General features: G+C 36.8%; 1 long non-coding RNA gene across 1 annotated transcript; it reads left to right on the plus strand.

Moving 5' to 3' along the window:
• The first annotated feature begins 245 nt into the window (after positions 1-245).
• Positions 246-3,022, plus strand: LOC108986022. Its single transcript, XR_004802652.1, has 3 exons — positions 246-390; positions 502-584; positions 2,881-3,022. It is a non-coding gene; the product is annotated as an uncharacterized LOC108986022 (long non-coding RNA).
• The last annotated feature ends 21,337 nt before the right edge of the window (positions 3,023-24,359 follow it).

A 24,359-nucleotide genomic window follows, 5' to 3' on the forward strand; every position in this document is an offset into this window, starting at 1 on the left:
GAGGAAACAAAGACTAAAATGTCATTTCCCTCCTTCAAGCCTACGTAGGAAGCAACCAAAAAAGAAAAAGAAAAGTCAACGAATTCTTTTTCTTTTTCTTTCTTTCCTTAAACTTGAGCCCGTAAGCTTCCCAAGTAAGCCATTTACTTCACCTTCGTCCCACCTATCGTCCAAGGCAAGTCAACAAAAGAGAAAATAAAAGAAAAAATAAAAACTATCCTAAGGCATTTTCTTCCCCCCATGCCCGTCGACCCTCACCCAAGAGAAAATAAAGGAGTTTTCACTCCCTTTCCAAGCAAGCTAAAGCCAACCCTCTCTTCTTCTCCTCTCTTTTGTTCTTCAAGAAACCAACTCCTCTCACCATCTTCAAACTTATGACTCCGTAGCAAGGTAAAAGTACCCTTAATCCTTCTCATTTGTGTATTTCGAATTTAGCCATGGTTGATCAAGTGGATTTTCTTTTGATGATTTTTTATGTTTTGGTTTTGGGGTTTAAAACAGTGATATTGTGTTGCTCTTCATCCACACGGTCGTCCCTCTATTTAGTCATCCACTTGTGTTTTGGAAGGGGCTAAGAGCTTAAGGTAAAAATCCTAATTTGACTTATTTATTTTTAATGTAATTTTGGAAGCCCATTAAGTTGTTTTAGCTTGTGTCTTGATATGTTTAATTTCTTATATTGCAAATAAATATGTATGCCCTATTTTTGGCCCAAACTGAATGGTATTATAGTTATTTTGCGATGTATTTTCCTATATTTCAAAAATGCTATGTTGTTATTAAACTTAGTTTAATTATAGATAATGATTATAGTAATTTTAAATTATATATGTTGGTATCATGTGACTTGTGTTGAGATTTAGTTGGTAATCTACTTTTAGGATGCTAGAGGTTTGGTAGGTTTTGCTTGGTTCTATAATTTTATATCTTGCTTTTAAATGTATTAAGTGAGTAAATCATAAGTTTAAGTGTTTAAAGGTTTTAAAGTTTCTTAATGTGTAACTTTGCTATACTTTATTCTATTTTAATTTTAATGGGAAGTTTTATCTAAACTATTTAATATATTGCTTATGTGAATAGGTTATAGCTTAGTTAGTTTAGATATAAGGGATTAATTGTGCATGACGTATTATGATATGCAAAGTTGTCCAAATATTCCTAAGTCCATGTCATGCCATAAAAAATAGCACATTTATGTTGTCCCTTGTTTGGTTAAATTCTACCTAACCCAAGAGTTCAAAATATTGACGAGCTAACCTTTTTATAATAAAGGACCACAAGTTGATTTTAAGGGCATGTTTCCTAAGCTTGTTTAGCCTACTTGAGATGCCTAAATCTATTTTAAGACCCATTGTCGAGAATTCCAAATTTTATCTCCTAATGTCCATAACCCAAAGTGAGCCTGAACCAAAGAAACTTTGCTTGAAGCCTATGAATTCTTAACTACCTTTCATGTAAGCTTTTAAAATAGCATTTCCATGGACAGCTAGCATGTCTTAATACTTAAATTATTTCTCTTGTAAGTTGAGATGAGGATTAGTCACTGGATTAATGCTAAGCATAGAAGGGACGTTAGATTGTAATATCATGGCTTTCTCTTTTAAAGGGAGGGCTAAAGAATATTGTACGAGTATTAACACTCTTATGCTATTTATTGGAATAGGAATATTGATGATGGAAGCATTGAGGAGCATAGAGATAATAAGTAGCTATGACCATACTTCTTACACCAAGTTCTCTTTATGAAAGAATGTCTCTCTCTCTCTCTTACTGCAAATGTTCTTCTAAAGAAATGAGTAAATGAATATAGTATGTACAAGCCATTTCTTGATAGCCCCTGATAAGCACCCTATCGATTATCATTGTGTGTGTGTATAAGGTAATGCATGCACATAGGTTCTAAGTCATGAAATTTCCATACATGCTCTCAAAGAACTTATTGATTATTCATATATGTAGTATAGCATGAAAATGTATCTTATTCATAAAATTTCATGTGCATTGAAGTAAGAAAGATGATTAAAAAGTTTTGATTGCAAAGGAAAGTAAATGAATGTCTCATGCCTTATGCTTTAAGTGATGCGAAGAAAGTGTTTTAAAGTGCCCCTATGAACTCATACTTTAAGTGATGCGAATAAAGTGTTTTAAAATGTCCCTATGAACTTATACTTTAAATGACGCGAAGGAAACGTTTTAAGATGTCCCTATGAACTGACACTTTATAGATACCATGGAAAATGATGTTAAGCTCATGCTTTTAAAATGACTTTTTTTCATAAATGCACTGTTAAATGAAAAGATGATGTTTATGTTCATACTTTTAAATGACGTTTTCCATGAATGAACTGTTAAATGATGAAAATGACTGAAATGACTGAAATGAATGATAGAAAGGACTGAATGAATGAATGCCTTATTGTATGAAAATACGTAACGGTCATATGAATGAAAAGTGTACCAAAGGAATGGGCAGATTGCAATGCCGGGTAAGTAGTACTGGTAGTGCACCCAGTACGACCCCTAACTGAAAAGGGATTCCCAACCTGTGGCCACGGGTGGAATCCAGGTCCAAAGGAAGACCGCTAACCCCAACACACGGGGCGTAATAGTGTGTACTGGCCAAAGAAAGTGAAATATGAAAGTATGGTTATCTCTTAAAATGTTATACACGGAAGCATAGTTATTTTTTAGAATGTTTATGCATGAAAGTATGGCTTTTCCTTAAACTATTTTTGCATAAAAGCATTGTCAAGAATTAGCAAATGTTTATGTATGCATGTTTTCAAAAGAAAAAGAATAGATGCCTAGTATGTTCACTGCATGGTGTACTACTTACTGAGTATTCGACTCACTTTTGTTTTAAATGTTTTAAATGTCCAGGTAATGATGAAAAGGCTGGGTAGCAAGGCATTACTGCAGAGATAGAGGCAGACGCTTAGGACCTTCCCTAACTAGAACAGTTATGTTACGGATGATGGGTTATGTGTCTGTATAGACTTTTTATGTTGGGATGGACTCTGAGAGTCTCTTATGGATGAATGTTCGAATAGAATGTCTATCAGGTGTTCCCATTATTAAATGAGAAATTTAGAGCGCACGTGTGTCGTGAACATGCCAATAGCATGTTACTAGAAAAAGAAAGAAAAGAAAGAAAGAAAATGAAAATGAAAGAGAAAGAACAGGCATGTACGTTGCGACCTCGCCCTTCCCGAGGCAGGGTTGTGACACATGATACGCTTGGAAAACATGTAAAAGCGTTGCACCTAGATCATCATGCGAGCTCCATCTATCTGTATGAAACTGTGGCAACGTGTCCTAGGAATGGCCCGATAAACACTCTACCCATCCATGATGATCAACACATGGTAAAACTCACGCACCCAAAAATCACAATCATCACCAATCCACACCATTTAAACTCATCATCTCAAAACTAGCAGTGTAAGGATAATCCATAAACATAATGTAGAATATATATATTATTTTTCATGTAGAAAATTAGGGATTACAGATTATGCAAGCCTATCCTTACAACATACCCACAAGAGATCACTACACGTTTTCAGTACAATCTTAGAAGCTAATCTACCTTAATAGTATTTAAAATACTACGTTGGCGTTGTTCCTCCCGTCGCTTCCCTAGCAGTCACTTGCTTTTTTTGAAGACTTTGAATAAAAAATAAATAAATCACTTTACGATCTTAAAACTGAGATTTTTTTCCTTTGTCCTTGACATTCTTCTGACCCCATATATGCTTGAACAGGTGCCCTTTGATCTCAGCTGACCATTTGTCCTCTGGACTTTACTAATAGAACAAGGCAAGCATGTTCCTGCAGGTTGCCTTGGGTCCAATCTTGCAATCTTTCCCCTAATAAGGGTCTCCCACGTGGTGTTAGACCATATCTCTGAGATTAGACGATATGACCTTCAAGTACATAATCTTTTCTTAGCTGGCTCACTCTAAAGTATGGGCCTCTACGTACGACACTTGCCACCTTCTGGATATCTACTCATTATCTCGAAGAGCCCTTTGTTCATATCAGTCTTGTCCTTGACTGTTGCTCATCCATGTACAACGTGCTGCCCTTTTCCAGAACTACCAGCTCTTCAACTCTTCGTTCTCGCTTTCATACTATTAGCACAGTGCTTGCTCGCCTAGTGTAACATCCCGAAATAAATTTGATAGACGAATTTCTTTAGACCTTATAAACGTCATCAAACCTCGAAAATATTTCATGAATCAAGCGATCGATTAGGTTTTAGTCAGTTAGCATACTCAAATCCTGATCCACTATGGAGACGAAATTAACTTTCTATTTAATTAAGCCACATAGGAGTATAATTTTATGAAACGAGCTACACCATTATACTCGTATGAATATTTAGGATTTTGTGGTGCAATAAAAAGTTTCAAGTTTTTCAAGTGAATAGTAACCATTCGGGAGAGCGCCATGTGGCATCTGTTTCAAATATCTATTAAATCACCATGTTGGATGTCCAAATACAATTAGGATCACTAGGAAAATTTTTATTTTGACACATGACATAATCCTAGCCATCTACCTGGAAACCTTAGGGCACCTGTCAAGACAAGGACAAAATGTAAGAGATGGAGTGTGAATCAAACGTGTCATCATATTCTCTTATGCTTATCATTATTCTATCAAACCAAATACTATTTGATCAACCAAAAGAGGGTATCAACCCTAATGAAACCCAAATCCTTGAAGGCCAACTGAAACCCCAAACCCTTCTGGGTAACTGAAACCCTAAACATACTTGGTTTGTAACTAAGTGTTTACTTACTTGATTTAGTCACTTCCACAAGCAACCAACCACTCAAGTACACACTCTTACACTCTCATCTACTCTCTTATATATTGGTAATTGCATTTTATCAAAAAAAATTAGAATGGAACCACACCCTAACCGACACCCCAAATGAATCCCTAAAGTGATACATTTGGTTAGCCCCATTTTAGTCCAACCAAGCTTCATCAACATGTTTCTCCACCCTTACAAGGCCATGCCTTGGGTTGCCATGCCACCTCACAATCAGCCCCAAATAGTGCCATTTATGGCCACTTAAACAAGCAAAGGTCAAGATCCATCTCACCCACTCGGCAGCAACTCAGGCCTCACTCCCAATAGCTTCTTCTCTTCTCTTTTCACAAGCAAAACTCACCCCACACTTACACTTTTTCGTCCATCTTTCCAAGTGCAAACCGAGAGAGCCAGAGATAAACTTTTTTGGACAATTTTACTTGCTTGATTCCAGTCCTTTATAAGTATTTTCCTTAGCTCAAATCTCTTCCATTTTGTTTAGTAATGAGTCTAGTTTAATTGGGTGTGTGTTGATAAATGTTTCTTGGAGTTTTGTTGGATGAAAGTTAGTATTGATGGTGGAAAGGTTCGGTGTTGATGGTTTTTTATGTTTGTGATGAACTTCGGAAGTTTTGTGAAATTTTAAAGAAATTTGGGAAGATCTTTGTTTGATGAAGTGTTAACATGATTATATGCAAGTTTATGGTATTATTCAAAGTATGTTAGGTGTTTATGAAATAGTTTTACATGATCTTTGAAGTGGTAGAAACTAATTGGAGCAAAGTGAGTTTTCTTTACTTAAGGTTGTGATTTTAGCTTTAGGATGTTGATTCTATGGCCATGATTTTTGTAAATCTTATTTTTAAATGTTAGATCTATGGATTAAGAATGATTTTTTAAAGAGTTATGAATTAGATCTTTGCTAGAATAATGATGAATATGCAAGAGTTTGATTTTAAGCATGAACTTAAAGCTCTAGGGATGGGTATGTTAATGAAATATTTGCTATGACATGCTAGATTTTCTGTTTAGATCTCGTTAGAACTTGAATGTGAGATATATGTTTGTATTCTTTCAACAGTTATTACATGAAAATGAAAGATCTAGTCACTTTGTTTCAAGTCCAAAAGCATGCATGTTTGGTCTCTAGGTTTTCATGCAAATCGATTGTTCTATGTTGTGTTTCATGATTTTTGGTTTATTAGTCAAGCCTGATATCCCTTAGGTTTGAATGATGAACATGTTAGAAGTGTTATTTATAGACTTTGGGATTCCTTGGAATTGATATGAAAGTGTTAAAGCAAGAACATCAAGATTTCGTTTTATTTGACCTAATCTTGATGTTTTGGCATTTTCTTTGATGAAACGAGTTCAAGATTTTGTTGAATGTGTGATTTAGTGTTTTAACATGATTTTAGAACTAAGGATGTGAATTCTTTTAGAGTGCTAAATTTGGCTTAAGCATGTTAGCGTGTTAAATGACCAAGTAGCAACATTAACATGATGTTTAGCTTACGTTCTCATGAGGATTACGTTAGATATTATAACCCAAGAACGTATCTCATTTCAGCTTACGTTCTTTTTACACTACGCATACATATTACGCTATATTCTGTAAGTTAGCTTCTAACTTACTCTCGAAATTTTTACGTATGTACGGTGGAATGATTGCATGATTCATATTTGTGGTGTCCCATACCTAATGAAAGACTAGGTGAGCATCATGGTGCCAAGGATGCTTGCCGTCTGGTCAACACTAGAAGAATGGTCAGACATGTAGCATTCTAGAGGAAAGTACACATGTATAGAATTGGTTCAATCACAACGGAAATATAAATGGGACATGTTGGGTTATCAACATGATCAAGTAAGTATGTACCAAAATCTAGAAGTCATAAAAAGGGGCTTCTTGCCCTTCACATTCTCAAAACATTACATTGTTCAAGAATACATAGGGTTAGTTGCATCAGGCAGCCAACTAAGTTACAAATGAGCACTCAGCTCGGTTTTGAATATCCTACAAAGGGTATGAAGTAGCTATGGTGAATACTGGTGCTAAGATGGTCCTAGTCTCCTTGGTTAAAATTCAGGTGGGATTGATTCATCTTCCACAAGCCTCTTACCAGGGTCTGAACCTGCATCAAAGCCTATGGTACCGAGATGAAACCATAGGCTTGTTAGGCAGGTATGACAAGATCGTTAATGAAAGAAGATGCTATCGGAGATGCAATAAAAATATTTCATGTAAATGTTGGAATTATGCATAAGTGCATGGGGAAGTATCACCCTCTCTCTTATAGATTCGTGTATCCTCAGAATACCTAATGAGGAATGATCTCCTCAGCAAAAACATATCTATATATAGGCACGACGAGGAATTACCTCTTGGGATGTAGCCTTCTCTTTATGCAAAATAGATGAAAAGACAATAATATTATTATGGTGAGAAGTTACCCATCTCCATGTAATAGAAAACATATAAAACCAGTAATAGATCAAGTATCGTTCTGTGCTCGTAGGCATTTCCACCATTGCTCATAGGTACACATTTTCTCATAGGTACACAGTTGCTCATTGGCACAAAATTGCTTATAGGCACATTATTGTTCATGGGCACACGTTTAAACATGTTATCCTAGAGATGCTACTCTACCTGGCCATGCCCAACTTGAAGACACCAACACGTGATACATCGGGGGATCCCATATCCCAACTATCAGGTAAGGCCAAGTACGGCATTGTTCCACCCCACTCCCCATGAGACATTCTCCTTTTCGTGTGATGCATATGGTAACACTTCGTGAAATGGTCCCTAGGAATTCTCTGTGCCATACCATGATGATAGACTCTCCCTGACTCCACAGACACACACACACATAGAGGTATCCAAGCTCCCACAAGCTATCATCATCAATAGCAGAAAATGGTTAAAAGCACCAAAAATGGTATCAGAAATCAGTGAGTAAATATAACTAAAAACATAATGCTAGAGATATTTCTTTATGCTTGTAGAAATAGGAAAATAAGATTACAAAGATAATGCAATGTCTCTTATACACAACATTCACCCCTCATTATCCAGAAATTTCTCAAAAGCTAACCTTCCTACGTCAAAAGTCTCCAAGTTTTCACATTGCTTCTCACTTTTCAATAGCAGTCTCCTTCTCAAGCTCTTTCTGTGAATAAGGTCTCAAAAGTGAGATCTTGTCCCCACATCCAAATCCTTTAAATAGAGAGTCAACGTCAGATGTCCTTTTTGACATGTCTTTGACCCTAGATATGCTTAGATAGGAGTCTTTCATCCTTGTCTTGTCATATTGTAGGATGATAGAGACAGGTAACCAAGGTATGGTCTGCACACCAATACGGTTTGACAACTGCTCCATCCCTTTATTGAACAAAGGTTCTCCGCGTCGCATTGGGCCATGTTTGTGAGTTCAGTTGACATGACTTGTCGTGCCTTCGCAGTTCCTCTTTGTCAAGTAACTCTTTCTCGCCTTGGGTGGTTAGTGCATTACTCGCCCAAGCTCTCTGTCCCTCTAATTTCTTATTCTCTTCCTCACGAGAGACGAATTCTCTAGCTCATATGTTGTGGCTGAGTTCCTCAATTCTACCTCGCTCTAGGACATATCAGTTGAATTTCCATGTAGTGCCAGTTCACCCAGATGTTGGACTAGCTGCACTCGGTGTCTCCTGTAACTGGTTCTTAAGACCACTAGAGTGCTTCTCGTCTCTGCCTTCCCTTCAACTCCACGAATGGTTTGTCCCTTTTGCATTGGGTAGGACCTTCACAACATTTCCTGTTCATTTATGCTTATTATGATTGTTTATAAAATACTATGTCATGTCATCCATTATTGTTACAAGATTATCTTTTGCATGCCATGAATGTCACATCGTCATTTTTGTTACATGATTATCTATTACATGCCATGAATGTCACATCACCATTTATGTCACATGATTATCTATAGCATGCCATGAATGCCACATCATCATTTATGTCACATGATAATTTATTACATGCCATGAATGCCACATCATCATTTATGTTACATGATTATCAGTTACATTCCATGAATGCCATGATGTCGTAAGCATTGAGTATGTCAAGAAATATTTCTAAGTCATGCATGAGTCTTTTATTTTATCATGACCCATCATGAAATATTTTTTAAATCAAGCATGTATAGGATACTCATGGTGAAAGCATTCTCCTTGTTAGAGTATCCCTAATAAAACTTGGATAAAGTGTTTATGGCGGAGGCATTTTGATTTGTCTGAGTACCTCTAATAAAACACTCATGGCATTGGCAATTTCGCTCTGTCTAAGTATCTTTAATGAAATACTTCAAGTGGAGGCAATCTGCTTTGTTTGAATTTTCCTAACGAAACAAAAGGGCGTAGGCAATTTGCTATGTCCGAGTAAATCTATAAAAACATGTATTTGTAACAAGGTCTCATATTTACGCAAGCATGTCATATCAAGTCATGTTATGTTCATGTCAAGTCAAGTTATTTCCATATCAAGCTAAATTATTTTTAAGTCATGTCACGCATGTGCAAGTCTATATCACGAAGCATACATGTCATATTACTGTCATTCATACCTATTTATACTATTGGTAGCTTAAGAGCGTTACTTATTGTGATTTTATAAATCTCACTATGGTAGCCTTAACTACCATTCCCTCTAGAATGGTGGACAATGTGTCAGGAAGTAGAAGACTGGCAGACCCTCGGCAGACCCGCAGCACATTGAATTGGAAATGATCTCCTTTTATATGTGAGGCTTCAGAGGACAAGTGATAAGTGTGATTTTTATTACACTTTTATTTATGAAAAGTATCAGTTTTCTTTCAAATACTTTTGATTTTATTTTATTTCTACATATTTTTCTTTATTTTCTTGGATTTGAAGGAATGAAAAGATTTAGTGATAAAGGAGGGTATTTTAATACAAAAGAAGAGACTACGAATCCATATCGACGAGAGGTAACAAGATCTGAAAAGAGCAGAGGAGATTTAGGCGAGGAGACTCAATGGCGATCAGAATTGGCGACAAGAGTTAGGCTACGAGTGAGATATTTTACCTCATGGGTGAGAAGACTTGGAGACAAGGCTCCGGGTGACTAGATTGGGCAACCAGTCTAAAAGACTAACTTGAGCAACCAAACTAAACGACATCGTGAGCAACAACTAGTAAAGGCGAGCAGCTTTACCATTCGGTATGTTGGTGAGAGAGGTCTTTCATCTCGGTCAGGAACCTTACATCTCGGCCAATGGCCGAGGAGACCATTTATATTCAACGCACACGACATCTACACGGCTGACTCTTTCGAGCTCCGCAATCAATCTGCTGACCCCTAAATTTTTCCGACCTCTGCAATTCAAGCTGCATATCACTAAATATTTCATTTTAGATAATCCCGTTATTCTTGGAATAATCTTCTTTTATGTTAATATTTATCTTTATAAACTATTTTTTTTCTAGATTTTTAGGCTAGATTATAGCTACATTTATCTTATTTCCGTATTTGAAGTTTTGACATCTATTTAATCCCAGCTTGTGGCAAGATCAGAGTCAGAGTTTTTTAGATTAAAAATATTCCAAAGTTTATTCTTTAAGTTTCTTTCAAGGAGGTAGATCTAGGGAATAGAGGCGAGAGCCGCATGCTTCATCAACCGACTCCAACGAAGATCACTAGTTTTATTCTTTTTGTTTTCAATTTTATTATGAACTAATTTTATTTTCTAGAGTTTTGATGTAGTCTAGCATTGAACACATAATTTATATTCTAAGTTATCGTATTTTCAATATTTCTATGATTGAGTGTCTATTTCTTGTTCTTAATGCTTGCAATTTTCTAGCTAATTATTGTTCAATCTATTGAATCGCAATGAGACCTAAAGATGATTTGTGATTAAAGCTCTAGGACTAAATATCATTAGTTGAGCGATAGTAGAGATATTTTACAATGATTAGTATGATTTTCAAGAAAAATTCAAAGACCTTAATGAGTCTCCAAATAGTTAAATTCACATAGAGATATGGAGTTATTAATTGGAGATATTTTTAGTATTTTTTTAGAGAAAATATTGAATAGTTAAAGGATTTTTATCATCAACTTGGGATAATTGTAATTCTATAACAAAGAAGAATAAGTTGTATGGGATTTGTTAGGTGAAATCAAATGCTCTAAATCTATTCTTATTATCTTTAAAATCTTAATTTTAATGTTATTTTCTTCAATTTAATTTAGATAATCTATTATTAAAATTTCAGTTTTCGGTTTTTCAAATAGTAATTAATTTAATAAATTTCAATACTCAATAGCATAATTAATCTCTGTGGGTTCGATATTCGTTTTCTTTAAAAATATTTTTCTACTTATTACGATTCTGTACACTTGTAGATATTTTCAACACAACAACAAGCAGCCACAAATCTTGACAATAGGATGCTCCAGCAGCAAGTATTTACCAAAAGCTAGCATGGATGGTGGAAGTTGCAACCCTTGACCAAGCTTCAACAGCTAATCTATTGGTCAAGCTGCAACTCTTGACCAAGATGTATGGGCATGGAACACCCAGCAATTCTCCCCCTCCATGCCCAACAGAGAAGAATGCAATCTGATTTCCTCGAGTTGGCATCCGGCTATGTCTTTGCATAGCCCGAGCTTCTCACTTGTAACCACCTTCGTCAGCATGTCCGTTGGGTTCTCTTTTGAATAGATTTTCACAAGTTTTAACAGTTGTTGTTCCATCGCTTCACGTATCTAATGATAGCGGATATCAATATGCTTGGTGCGGGAATGGTACATTGAGTTCTTGCTCAAGTCTAGAGCACTCTAACTATCACAATGTACTTGTATTTTTCTTAACTAACCCCCAGTTCGTGGAGAAAGCGCTTCATCCACAATATCTCCTTCCCAGCTTCTATTGCAACAATGTATTCAACCTCTGTTGTAGATAAAGTAACACACTTCTGTAATTTGGACTGCTGCGAGACAGCTCCTACTGCAAAAGTGAAGAGAAATCCTGAGGTAGATTTCCTACTATCCAAGTCTCCTGCCATATTTGAAGCATTATAACCCTCCAAAACTTGTTTAGCTCTCCCAAAATACAAGCATAACTTCAACGTACCCTTCAGGTGCCTGAGAATCCACTTGACCGCTTCCCAATGAGACTCTCCTGGATTTGAAATGAAACTACTCACCATGCCTACAGCAGGAGCAATGTTTGGTCTTATACAAGTCATTGCGGACATCAAGCTTCCTACAGCGAACGGGTAAGGGACTGCTTTCATCTCTTCAATCTCATTATTTCAAAAGGGACAGGAGTTCTTGCTCAACTTGAAGTGGTTAGCTAATGGAGTATTGACTAGCTTGGCATCTCCCATGTTGAAACGTTTGATTACCCATTCAACATATTATGTTGTGCTAGCCACAACCTCTTGGCTTTCCTATCATAAACAATCTTCATGCCAGAAATTTATTGCGCTGGGCCTAAGTCCTTCATGTCAAAGGACTTGGATAGTTCCTTCTTTAACTTGTTAATCATAGACCTAAACTCACCAATGATTAACATATCATCAACATAAAGGAGTATAACAAACTAGTCATTCGGGAACCTTTGAACATAGACACACTGATCTGCAACAAGTATCTTGTAACCATGACTCACCATGAATGAGTCGAACTTCTTGTACCATTGCCTCGGTACTTGCTTGAGGCCATAGAGACTCTTCTTCAACTTGAAGACTAAGTGATCTTTCCCTGGAGCTTCAAACCCTTCTAGTTGTTCCATGTAGATTTCCTCCTCCAATCTCCATGGAGAAATGTTGTCTTCACATCCATCTATTTGAGTTCCAAACTCGAGGTGCCTACCAATCCAAGTACGACTTGAGTTGAGGGTCATCTTCACCACCGATGAAAATATTTTTTCATAGTTGATTTCTTTGTTCTATAGGAACCCTTTGACAACCAATCTGGCCTTGTGCTTCACAAGCTTTCCCTAGCCATCTTTCTTTAGCTTGAACACCCGCTTGTTCTTCAGTGCTTTCTTTCCTTCAAGAAGCTTCACCAACTCATAAGTCTGATTTTTCTACAAAGAACTAATCTCTTCTTGGATAGCCTGTATCCATAGGCTTCTATCAGCATGAGTTTAAACTTCTTGGAAGCTCTCTAGCTCCCCCTCATCAATAACCAAAACATAGTCTAATTCTAGATACCTCCTCTATGGAATCAATGGGCGGTCTCTTGTTGATCTTCTTGGTTGAGCTTCATCAACCAAAGGAGATTCCTCACCACCTAACCCTTGTGGTGGTACTCCAGATTTTGGTGAAGAGGGTTCTTGCTCCCTCTGCTCGACACCCTGAGTTTCTTCTTCTTCTTTTGGGACTCGATCCTGCATATCCCATTATCTGTGGCGGCGACCTGCAATGATGCAAGATCTGGAGTATAAGAACTAAGCTCTCTTGATTTTGAGGAAGCTTCAGCTCCTATGTGCTGGTTTTCATGGAACACAACGTCCCTACTTCTGACAATTCTCTTTGTCACAGTATCCCATAACTTGTATCCGAACTCTTCATCTCCATATCCAACGAAGATACATGGAGTTTACTTGACATCAAGCTTCTGTCTAAGTTCCTTGGATACATGTGCAAAGGCTTTGCACCCACACACTCTCAGGTGAGAGTAAGGGACATCTCTTCGAGACCAGACATTTTGAGGAACTTCAAATTCTAGTGGTGCTAAAGGTGATATTTTGATCAGGTAACCGGTAGCACAAACAGCTTCACCCTAGAATGGCTTTGGTAACTTGGCCATACTGAACATGCATCTTGTTCTTTCCATGATGGTACGATTCATCCTTTCGGCTACACCAGTGTGTTGTGGGGTACATGGGACCTTCTTCTCATGTTGAATACCGTGATCAACACATTATGCAGCAAACACTTTGGAAATGTACTCTCCTCCATTGTCTATTCGCAAGCACTTCAACTTCTTTCCCGTCTCTCTTTCCACCAAGGCGTGGAAACTCTTGAAGTGCCCGAAGACCTGGTTATTTGTTTTAAAACATACACCCATACCTTTCGTGAAGCATCATCAATTAATGTCACAAAATATTTATTACCTCCCAATGACTCTTCTTCCATGAGACCACATACATCAGAGTGGACCAGACTCAGCAACTCTGACCTTCTCTTGGCAGAGGAATTAAACGAGACTCTATGTTGTTTTCCAAACAAACAATAATCACAATGGTTCAATGCAATGCCTTTGGAAAATTTAATGAGCCTTTTTCGCAAGCCTATCCAACCCTTTTCTCGCCTATGTGTCCAAGTCTCTTATGCCACAGACTCGATGATGCATCGACTTCCACTATGTTGAGGCTATCAGAATCGACCTTCACATGGGTTTTGTACAATATACCCCGCAAATGTGTCCTCAAGCGACAACCATGGCACCTTGTGACAGCTTCCAAATGCCATTGTTGAAGTAGCTGTCATAGCACTGCCGATTAAGGGCAGTCCTAAAAATCAGATTGAGTCAAAGGTCAGGAACATGTTGAACATCTTTCAACACCATGGTGCAACCAATGTTGGTTTTGATCTGCACATTGCCAACTCCCACGATCTTTGAGGGACTGGAGTTCCCCATCTTTACCATACCAAAGTCTCCAGCTGTGTACATAGTGAATAAGTCACTATGGAAAGTGGTCTGGTATGAAGCTGTTGTGTCTACCACCCACTCAACATCGTGGCTTGCAACGTGCAGACATGTCTCATCACTGATGGAGATTATGCTACATCTCCCGAAAGGGTGACTAAAGTTGCTCCATCTTCTTGCTTTAGTTGACTATTTTGGCCTTGCTCTCTTTGAAATTTGCAGAAATTCTTCCTTATGTGGCCTTCTTTGCGACAAAAGTAATGCTTAAAGTTTCCCTTCTACTAGTTCCTGTTGTCGCTGGACCTTCCACATGTCTAAGATTTCCCTCTATTTCTACCTCCACTTTTGCATTTGCCATTACCTTGGGGCCCTATCTCTACTCTCGGTGACAAGGGCGTGAGACTGATTCGTGCTCGTTTCCTTCCATCTGGCCTTCTCATTGAACAAGGCATCCTTGACCATCGTCATGGTAAGTTTTCCACCTGGAGTAGACTTACTCAGGGATACCACCAGTGTAACATCCCGTCCCCGAGGGTCCGGAGAGTTAACTCATAATACATGATAATCAATTCCAACATTTCTAAAACTCTTCCAAAAGCTTCAAATCAAACGTAAACACTTCAAATTTAATTAACTACACATACTCGTATATAAAATCCTCAATACAGTAATCCCAAAAATTACCAACTTATCTACATGTCACTTAAACTCACATTTCAACAATATAATTATCAAAAATCACCAATATTCATCGAAAAGTTTCTATTCTTAATCTACTATTCTTAACCCATCTCACTCAATTCTTCATAGTCCTGAACCTCAGCTGAAATATCCAAAAATCATCTGAAAATATTAGAGATAAGAGGGGGGTGAGTTATCAACAACTCAGTAAGCAGAGAACATATACTAGTATGCAAACATGAGCATTTACAGATTTCATAATGCAAAACAAAACACTTTATTTTCCAAATGCAGAGTCAGAACATGTTATCAAAAATATTCTTATTCAAATTCTTTTGGCATAGCATAACTGACCACCATCGTACCAGAGCATCATATCACATTAGAGGCCATGTTTAACCCCCGTAGTAGAGTTGTGCAAACCTCGATAGCTAACCGAGCAGAAACAGAATGTGAATCTTCCCCTTATTTATTCTTGGAGCCCCGAGTGTGCACACAGGAAAGACCACCAGAAAAACTACTTTGTTTCCAAAGTGGGTGCACCAGAAACAGAATAGTTGGTACCAACCCAAACAGAAGCCACTATTAGCACCCGTGGTAGGTCAAATAGATCACCATCCACAAACCACATCCTGATTCAAAATGTCATGCCAAAAGTTTTCAGAAATCACATCATATCAGAGTACAGAACATCTTCAGAACAGAACAAAGTTTTCAAAAATCACATCATATCAGAGTACAGAACATCTTTAGATTAGAACAGAGTTTTCAGAAATCACAAAACATAATTTTATGCACAAACTTTCATATTCGTTCTCTTTTGCACAATTCAGAAGCAAAATGCAAAATAGCTCATGTCTACACTAGTCATGCCAGAAAATACTTTATTCTTAAACAGAATCTCATGAGTCATGCAGAACGAATAACTGAGGTTATTTCAAATTTCTTTTCATAACAAAACATGCATATTTTTCTAAAAAGCAACCTCAGTCCATTTTATTTATTTTTATGCAAAGTCTAGCATAGGAACCCTGCTTACCTAGATTCTTTAGTCTTTCAAAAATTCTTCAACAAAGCCGAACAAATATTAATCGTCACCTATAAAAAAAATCACGTAATTTCTGTAAATTTTCAATCAATCACGTCTTTCGATATTTAAACCTAAAATGGCAAAAGAACCTATTTTAAATCCTCAAAACCTAAAATTCTCATAATTCCTACAATACCACCATTTTCTAAAACCACCAATATCCACTTAATCGAATTCGTACCGAATAAGAGATTTAATCGAACAAGTATTTAGACAGTTACGGAACTCAATAAAAAGTAATATTTAAAAATATCTAAAATACCAACAACATATTATAAATTAATAGAATATTTAGACTGCTTTAAAAATCTTATAAAATAGGCCATGCAAAACTCCTCTCTTAAAAATAGGTTTACTTCCTTTAGTTAACAATATTCTTAAAATATTTTCTACACAAATATAATGTTTTATGAGACTTAAAACCAAAACTCATTTTAACATAACAACAAAAAAATAAATAAATATCTTTCATCCGAAAACATATTTCTGGAAAGTATAGGGGTAAAACTGGTAATAGAACTCAACTATCAAGTTAACACTTTATATATCTATATAATATATATTATGTACGTATATCACTTATAAGAATAAAACTAGATGCACACACAATACACGGGAATAACACCCAATAAGCAACGGCAGGGGCTTACCCAAGGAAAACCGAGGCATGCGTGGAGGGGTAAGGGGCGGCAGGGATGGCTGGAGGAGTTGTGGTGGCACGGCAGAAGAGTAGGAGCGTGGTGGAGCTTTCGTCCAGCAGCACTAAGCACGAGAGAAAGAGAGGGAGAGGTGAGCGAGAGAGAGGGCGGAAAGAAGCAGATGCTCACCGTGAGGGGTTGTTACGGGCTGAGGTGGTCTGTGGGTGTCTGGCATCCTCTTCCGTGCGGGTGGAGACGGCTTGGAGTGGCTGGTGCGGTGCGGTGCAGTGCAGTGGTTCAGTGGGTGGATCTCTGTTTCGGGTGGCTAAAAACAGGGGAATAAACTGTTGGGTTTTCCGTGAGAGGGGTGGCTCGCAGTGGTGTTAACCGTGGTTGTTTTCGTGAGGTGAGATCACAACATGGTGGAGCTCTTGGTGGAGGGTGAGTGCAGCGGCTTATAGTGGCTGAACTACTCTGTTTTTTGGATATAAAAAATAGATGAAGACAAGGCTTGAAACAGAGGCTTCAAGGGCGCTGGGCGGCAGCTTCTTGTGGCTGGGCACGGTTGGGATGGTGAACTAAGAGAGACTGAGGTACTGACGTGGATGGTGCTTGGCGGCATTGCGGCACACGGATTAGCTTTGGGGTGGTAGTTTACTAGAAGCAAACCGAGCCCTTCAGTTTGGTGTCTTATGGAGAATGGTTGTGGTCTGCATTGAGGTTGGGGGTGGAGGCTCAGATAAGTATGAAAGGCTGAGAGCGTGAAGAGAGAGCAGCGGTACATAAACTAGGGTTGAGATGTTTAACATCTAAATATGTATAGAAGATATAAATAGTAAAGGGAAAACCTAGAGGAAGGGGATGAAAAGGGTATGCATGAAAAAGGAACCGTGCGACGTGTTCTGGGTACTCCCACGGGACTGAGCTCTTTAGCCTAAAAGTAAAATAAAAATAATAATAATAAATAAATAAATAGACTTGGCCCACGACTTTGATCATGCATGGGGTTACTGTATGGGTTTTGGGTCTCGACTCAACCTAAAATAAATACACTTGTCCCATAAATTTTTCTGATGAACATCCACTTGATCTATTAAAGACTTTAAAACCTAATTATCAAACCTATTAAAAAAAATTATATACCGCCAAAAAATATCTTAGGCTCAAACTCTCTTCTAAAAATTTTACTCGTAATCCCAAACGATTTTTCATAACTATAACCCAAAAATTTTCTAAAGTGGCTTGGTTGGCCCGAGTGTTACATCATCTCCCAACTTTCTGATAATGACCTGAAAAGTAGTAGGGCTTGTTCCTCATCGCCAAGATTCAACTTGAGGACCCGAACTGGTTAACTAGGTTTTGAAACTCACAAATGTGCTCGGCAACAAAGGTGTCGCTCTTCAACTTAGAGTTAACAAGCAGTCTCATCAAGATGGCCTTGTTTCAAACAGTCTTGTCTTGATACATATCTTCCAACTTCTTCCATAGGGCATATGCATTCGTCTCTTGGGCCACGTGATGGAAGACACTATGGTTGATCTATTGTCTGATCTAACTGATAGTCTTCTTGTGCATCTTTTTCCACACCTGATCCGTAACTTCATCTGGCTTCTTCCCTTCATTCTCCAAGGGGTCAGATAGATTTTTACAGTTCAGGAGATCCTTCATCCGAGGTCTCCAAAGATTGTAGTTTAACGTAGTAAGCTTTATCATGGCTCCTGATGCTGAATCCTCCATGGACTTAGACTGATTCTAAGTTCAAAATGAAAGTATAGAATCTTCGAGGTGGAATCGTGCAAAACAGATAGCACAGTTGTATCTAGAACGGCTGATTTTGATACAAACGAGTCTTGTTTCGTCAAAATCAGCCTCAAATAGCACAAGGTATGAGCACAGAACCCAAAACATGGAATCTGTCACGTGCAATGCGTGGGACGCGTGAAAATGCGTAGGCGCGTGCAACTAACGCGCCTTCTAACCCTAGGGCGCATGGGCACAAGTGGGAGCGTGTACTTCACTTGCATCAACCTTTGGTACGCGTGGGGGCGCGTTGACGTGTGTATTTGATGTGCTTCAGCCACTGTGGTGCACGTCACGGTATGGGGGATTACTCGCCGACCTTCAGGCAACGCATGGCAGCGCGTTCGGGGTCTATTTAGCCTATGGTTATCATCGTTTTTCTTGTCTCAATGAGACGAACACTCTAGTATGCTTAGATTTTTTCAACTAAGCAACGTACCAGAATCGAGTTTCCTGAAAAGAAAAAAACTCCTCCCAACTCGCTCCAATACCACTTGTTGCAGAAATCGTGACGATCCAGAGGCGATATCAAAGAAATATGATACTTGCATAACAGAATTCAAGACACACACGCACATAGTGACACCAAGAATTTGACGTCGTTCGGCAATTGCCTACGTCCACAGAGAAAGAGTTTCACTATTAAATAGTGGAACACAGAAAATATTACAAAGGAAAATGATCATACTCCACTCAACTCAACTCTCTTCTTTTTCTCAGTGCTCACCCTTGCTCTCTCTCTCTTTCTCTTTTCAGCTCTTCTTCACTTAGCACTCCCCAAAAAAAAAAAACCGCACATTGCACTGGAAATGATCTCCTCTAATAGATGAGGCTTCAAAAGACAAGCAGCCACAAACCTTGACAATGGGATGCTCCAACAGCAAGTATTTACCACCAGCTAACATGGACAATGGAAGCTGTAACTCCTGACCAAGCTTCAGCAGCTAATCTATTGGTCAAGCTGCAACTCTTGACCAAGATGTATGGGCATGGAACACCCAGTTAAGCCAAAAGAAGAGCTATCAGTTAAGCCAAAAGAGAGAGAAAAATGGAACCCAGTCTGTTTGACAAGAGATGATAGATCTATATATACAGCGGTTTGGGTAGCGTTGGACTGCATTAACCAAACTTGAGAAAATCAAATACGATCATTCAGCATTTCAGCTTCAAATTTGGTGACACTTTGAAGCATAAATACATGATGCTACATCCACCCTGTATCTCAGTCTGTTGAAAGCATCTCACGACTAGTCGCTTATCGGAGGCACTGCACAAAAAACTGTCGAGCCTTGAATACAAAGTAAATGAGGGAGCGTTCAACATCAGTTAAAAACTAATTAATTAGGAAAATAATACAATTACAATTTATTTTTTATAATTTTTATATAACCATGGGTTAAATGAATGATTTTTTTTATAAAACAACTTATAAAAATAACATCACTTTACATAATTGCCCACAATTTAACACATGATTGTATAAAAATTTAAAAAAAAAATGTAAGTGTATCATTATTCAATTAATAATGAAGAGAGTGAATTGAAATGAAAGTTTAAAGTTAAATAAAATATTATTTCTATTATTTTTATTTTAAAATTTGAAAAAATTGAATTGTTTATTATATTTTTTTATAAAAATTTAAAAAAATTATGATAATAAGATGAGATTATATAAAACACTTCTTTTATCTAAATCGGACATGATGGATCTGTCTTTTTGGCCTTGTTTGTTTTCAGAAAACATCTCATCTCATCTAATCATTATAATTTTTCCAACTTTCAATACAAAATAAAATAAATAATTCAATTTTTTCAAATCTCAAAATAAAAATAATATTAAAAAATATATTCTAACAATTTTTTATTCAATTTTTTAACTTTAATCTCATCTCATCTCTAAAAACAAACGAGCCTTGATGATAGAAGAACAACCAATTTATAATTACAACTTAAATACAACTTTTATTTAAATAATAATAATAATAATTTTTTCACTTTAATTCAAAAATACTGACAATAAGTAGCTGAAAACAGAAAACTTAGCTTAGGGGTGGGCGCGGGGCCCCGCCCCCGCCGCATATGGATGATGTGATTTGCCCCACATTAAAAAAAAATTTTATTTATATATATTAAATAAATATATTGTATATAGATATACACAATTTATAAAAGACTTAAAATTATATTCAAGTCATTGGATTGTTTTGGCCTAGGAGGCCAAATCAATCCAAAATCTAACTCTAATGAGTTTAAATTTTTTTATATTTATAAATTTTAATTTATTACTTAAATTATATTATAATTTTGATCTAAAAAAATATTTTTTTGGTCTAAAAAAATATTTCTAGACCAAAAAAATTTTTTTTTTAATATAATGGCTGGGGGCGAGGCGGATGGGGGTTTTTCCCCCGCCCCCCGGCACCGAGGCGGGGGGCGGGGAGAAAATCCCCAACCCCGCATGATGCGGGGCGGGGTGCGGGGAAGAGCACCCCCCGCCCCGCACCATGCGGGTAGCAGGCCTAACTTAGCTGTGATATAATTGGCATTGTATCATTTTCCAATATAATTAATCCCATAATGCCACAGCAAATGAATAAATAAGAAAAAAGAAAAGGAACATAAAACTCGAAAAAGACCAAACACAATACAGTGGCTTCTGTGAAGGAGCAAAGAATGATTTCTGGGTTGACACCACACCTCCCCTCACCACTCTTTTTGCCGTGGTACTTTGGGAAGGAGCGCACAGACTGAGGACGACAACGACATGTCGGTGGTCTCAGTTGCCTATCTAGGGATGCGTGCTCACGCAATTCGAGTGCGCGTGGATTTCAGGCCGTGTTGCATGCGTGCGTACGTGGTGGGCTTCTCTGCTCCTCGGAGTTCGGAGACTGGGAGGGATCTGATCTTCTTCTTCTTCTTCGGTGGGGAAAATGTGCAGGTTGAGAATGCATGAGTGAGACAGCCCTGATCTGGAAATATGCGTTTCAATATTATTCAAAGCGCAGTACTCATTACAGCCAAACTTCGGGCTTTCTGCATGCTTTGTTCTTGAACACGATCGAACGAAAAGTGATTAAATATTGCCCATATTCTGATCATCTGTGTTCACCCAAGTTCTGTCAAAATGACAGCGACTTCGCTTCGCTTTGATCTGAAACCCCTGGAATTGGATGTCGAGTTTGGATGCTTTCTGGCGTTTGCTTCCCCCCACCAACAAAGATTACTATAATAAATGACGTTGCTGCCCTACCTACTTATATCTTTTGATAATTTGATGTTTTAGTGCTCGCATGGGGATTTTTAATTAATTAACATGTATGGAAAATATTAACATTAGATCACTTTCCACGAAGGTTCAAGCTTGATTTATATAGAGTTTAGAGTAATGTGAATTTCCTTTTATTAGAAACTTTCACCGCTAATTTATGTTATATATTTAATATAAATATTTATATATATAAATAAATATTATAGGACCCACTTTACGAGTTTAACAGTCTTCTATCTAAGAGCATTAGCATCCGGATGTGTATAACTAGGGGTGTGCAACGGTCGGTCCGGACTGGAGAAACCGACCGAACCAATGGTTTCGATCCTGACTGGATCAGACCAGACCGAGATTGAGACCGATTAGTCTTGGTCCATGTTTTAGAGGACAAAAAAGTTTCAATCCAGTCCTGGTCCAGGATTTTTCCACCCCAAACCGGACCAAATGAAAAATAAAAATAAAAAATAAATTTTATGTATATTAATTATATAGTAATTGTACAATTTATTATGTAATTTTCATCTAACATATCACTATTAACAATATAAAATTTTAAATATATTATTAACACTTGTTAATATTCTATCAATTAACTAATATATAATATCAATTAGCTAATTATATAGTAATTATATAAATTAATAATATAATTTTTATCTAATTTATTATCATTGACCATATAAAATATTTTTTTTATTGAATTAGTTACATAATTCACATTAATAAGTCACTTAATTTTAATCTAATATTTTAAATAATCTTTTTATTAATAGATTTAAAAAAATAAAAAATAATTAGGCCGGACCAATCGGACCGGACCTGACCAGACCGATAGTTACCAGTCCAAGCCAGGAAAATGATGGATGAAAATATTCAGTCCATCACCGGACCGGACCAAACCGACCGATTTGCACTCTTACGTATAACATCTCATTCCCTAAAATTTAGTAAAAGTTTTTAACTTTTTGATAAAAACTCATCTCCATCCGATTCCCTATTTTAGGAAAAGGTTTTTAAAACACTTTCACAAAAAAAAAAAAAAAAATTGTGTGGGAATTTTATATTATATTTTTTGTAGGAATTTCAGAAAGTTTTAAAATCATTTTTTATAAATATTTTATTCTAACCAATAAAAAAAATTATTTTTCTAATTATCTACACTTTCTCTCATGCTCATTATTGTTATTATTGAAATTTGAAAAAAAAAATGTCACCATTGAGATAATCTAATTTTTTAAAATAAAAAATTGACCATTTGTGAAAATATGATTTTTTTTTTTTAAATATTATTGTTACCAAAGCATTGATTTTAAAAATATTATCATGAGAGATAAGTAGTTAAAAAAAATCGTTACAGATGAAAAATCGAAAACATGGGTACAACAAATAATTAAATAATTACGAAAATGTGAAAAAAGAAATAAGTTTTTTTAAGGAAAACTGTCATTATTCATTTATTAAGAAATTTACATCCATGAGTGGATACATTTTGGGATGTCCTCATATCAAACATGACATCATAAACCAAAATAATGCATTTAGAGCTCCACCAGTATAATATTTCTTTTTGTAAGTGGTCTAGTCTTCACTACTGCTAATACTTTTTACAAACAAACTTCTAAGAGACAACCCAACCTCACCCTTCATCGACGGAGATGACTCAATCTCTACAGAAAAAAGTTTGGACCAACTTTGATAGATTTCGAAATATGTGACGGTGCGTCAAGGTAACACACTTGTCTCTTTTAAACCACAAAGGTCAAATATGAAAGATCTAGTGATAGCGAGTCCGGTGATCTAACACGTGTGGCGAGAAGAGCTGCTGGAAGGGGTAGCGCGTGAGCGCCACTCGCGGTGATTTTTGCAAAACCCTCACTTTTCTTCGAACGACTTGCAGCTTGGTAGTCTACTTATATTGCACGTGTCTATTGAGAGTTGTTAAAAAATTATAAATCTATCTTTTTCGACTTTGAAGGAACTAAAAAAAAAAAAAAACTAAGTAAAAAAAAACTACCTTAATAGATAAGGTGGGTGGATGGAGGAAAGAGGGAAATGAGAGGGAGACTAAGGAGGAATTCGAGACCTCCTCCTCCTCCAGCGAAAATTAGATTTGGAGCCCTTAATTTTTTATGAGAGAGAGTGGAAAAAGTAAAAAATAAATAAGTTGAAAACTTTTATTTCGTTGTTTCCCCAAAAGAGAAAAAAATTAGTTAAAAGATATACAAATAAATGAGTAGAAAAGTAATAAATAAAGAATAGCAAAATATTATTTTAATAGAATAAAAAATAAATAGAGAATGATATGTATGAAATTTTTGAAAGATGAGTAAGGTTTAGGAAAACATTTAGAGAGATAATTTTTAGGGAAAACTTTTGTTGATCAT

This window comes from Juglans regia, chromosome 10, assembly GCF_001411555.2.
Source record: "Juglans regia cultivar Chandler chromosome 10, Walnut 2.0, whole genome shotgun sequence".
Taxonomy (NCBI): domain Eukaryota; kingdom Viridiplantae; phylum Streptophyta; class Magnoliopsida; order Fagales; family Juglandaceae; genus Juglans; species Juglans regia.